This window comes from Puma concolor, chromosome E1 (genome assembly GCF_028749965.1).
Source record: "Puma concolor isolate L17-30 chromosome E1, mPumCon1.1.hap2, whole genome shotgun sequence".
NCBI lineage: Eukaryota > Metazoa > Chordata > Mammalia > Carnivora > Felidae > Puma > Puma concolor.
In genome coordinates, this window is record NC_141680.1 from 40,446,516 (window position 1) to 40,449,434 (window position 2,919).

Sequence of the window (2,919 nt, forward strand, 5' to 3'; positions counted from 1 at the left end):
CTTGCCAACATTTTGTAGCAACACAGTTATCCCTTAGTAATCGGGATCATCACTCCATCCAGTAGGTTAATACCCCACCTCCCTTTTTTTCTGGCCATAGCATATGGAGCTTAAATGTCCAGGTGGTAGTCTAATCTTCCAATTCAGGCAAGAGCCATTGTTTCCTGGTGGAAGCATCCCACATTTGAGGGCAAAGATCTCCAAACCAGTAGAGCTCAAAGTTGCCAGTATAGGAAGCAAAAATTCTGCAAGTGGGTTATTATGTATAATTTCCCACTCCTATTTGCACCTCTGATTTCTGAACTATTCTGGCTATGAGGGAGACAGCACTATATATTGGTCTCTGATTCAAAGCATATACTGCATCCTGTGAAACAGAACCCCTTCATTTCAGGGTATTGTCTCCCAAAGGACACTGTAACTGAGATTTTTGTAAGCCATTTTTCTTTCAGTTGCTTCTGGGTGATGGGGCATGTGGTAAGATCATTTAATTCCATGGTTATGAGCCCACTGCTTCACTTCTTTTGCTTTGAAGTGAGTTCCTTGATCAGACACAATGCTGTATGGAATGTCATGATGGTAGATAAGGCATCCTATGAGTCCACTGGTGCTGGCAGAAGCATTATGAGCACAGAAGGCAAATCCACACCCAGAATTTGTGTCTACTCCAGTAAGGTCAAATCTCTGCCGTTTGGACAGCTTTACTCTGTCAGCATTAACACATATTAATGAATATAATGTTGCCCTGAGATAGACTACTGCATTATTCTTTTTTATTTACAATAGCATTGTCCCATTTTTAAACAGAATTTTATAAAAGTGAGAAACAGAATATGAACATTTTAATGATTGAATTCTAAGGGGAAACTTCTGTCCCCTCAAGAATTAAATGTCTCCTTGAAAACAGAACTATCACCGGGACCATCCTAGAGAGATAGATGCCTAGGGAATTCAAAGGGAAAAGCTCCATCCGCTCCCAAATGATAGCTGACACATGTATAGCACTGTGTACCAGGTACTATTCTAAATGTTTTTGATGTATTTATTCAGTAGTCCTCATGCTCATAATAGTAGGTACGTACTCATTATTCACATTTTATAGAGAGCAAACAGAGGGACATAATTGTTAAGTAATTTGCCCAAAGTCACACAGCTAGTAAGTAGTAGAGTTGGCATTGGAAGTCTCCAATATCTAGGCTCTTAATAATTAGCTGTTCCATTTTTCATAGGAAGTTTTAGCTTAACAGGTAATAGCTATTCCTAACATTTTATATGAGCTCTTCATATAAAAGTTTAATAAAAGTGCCCATTACGCAAATAAGATATAAACAAAATACAAATTTTAACCAACCCCAGTGAGGGAAAACTGACAGTACAGGTTAAAGGGATAACTAGCAAACTAGCAATGGTGCTGAGTACATAAGATTGCCACCTGCTGCTTTCTGATGATGTGAGTCGTGACTTCACTTTCCTTCCCCTGCTCTTTAGATAATCTCACAGCATGTAGGGCCTGCTCTTAAATTTGTGAATTTTTTTCCTAAGCCCAGAAACTATTTTCTCCTTTTACATATTGTTTTTCATCCTCCAGTGTCCTTTTACACTTTAGATTGTTGACATATTGCATCTTAACTGTGTTCACCTTTGGCAAGCTTTCCTTACCCCACAGCCCGTGCATGTGATAAATGTTTCTCAGGGCCCTTCTTGCCTTCCACGTTCAGTTTCATAAGCTTGTCAGTCCCTCGGAAGGAAGAATGTCAGTAGATAAATTGACAGATTAGTATGATTACCTTTAGCTCTATGAGTAGAATAGTTTTAGTCAAAAACAAAACTTGATCTCAAGAAAAATAATTTTTAAGTTACAATAATGGGTAAAAACACAAGATTGCCAGGTTTGTGCAGGTGTCAGTGACCTAGAGTAGAAATTATTTTCTTACCATAGCAGGCTTATCATTTCACCAGTAACCCATTTCTCAGAATTGAAAATTAAGTAGCCAAGAAAGAACAAATTGTAACTGTTAGGAAGTAATATAAATTCAAACAGCTATGGCACAATAATGATTTATGTAGGTCTGAAAGCTCCTGAGGTTGCAGAAACATGATTGGTGCCAAAGTATCGTTCCAGAGTGTCAGCGTTTATTATGAAGACTGCTAGAAATTTGAGGCAGTGTTTGGATAAACAGATACTATGCTATCACTTTGGATCATCCCAGGGTAACACATTGATCATCTGGTATCTGAATCCAGAAACAAATAGAGAGCAATGAAGGTGTTTGGAAAACAAAAAAGATAAGGAAACAGGAAGCAAAAAAGAGAAAGAAGTGGTTTAAACCACCAACCACTGATTAGAAAAGGTTGCACAACAACTCAGAGGGTAGAGGAAGTACACTTCAGTCCAAATTTTAGCTTGAAGTCCATTTCTTGCAAACCTAGATCACACAGCTTTTGACTGAACAGGCTCCTGGGCCCTCCATCATTTCTGTGGAAGTTTTCTAGAATGTGGCTCACATAGAAGGAAGTCAGCCAAATTTTAAAATGCAGAAGAAGACTAAATTGAGGATAAAGATGCGTGCGTGTGCCTCTCCTTTCCTTCTGACCCAGCTCTCTTAGAGTCTAATATTCAATGGTCTTTATTTATTTTTTTTAATATATGAAAGTAATTGTCAAATTGGTTTCCATACAACACCCAGTGCTCAGCCCAAAATTCAGTGGTCTTTAAAGCATCTCCCAAAATATGTCTGTCCTGATTGACAGGAAACAAGTGAGGAAAGTCTGCAGTCTATGAGTGGAAAGACCCTGGCTTTCTGATTCTAGTCCTGGCGCCATCATTTTCTAGTATATCTTTGGCACAGACCATTTTCTCATCTCAACTAATACCAGTTTCAACCTCTCTTACAGTGTAACTTTATGTAGTCATATAAT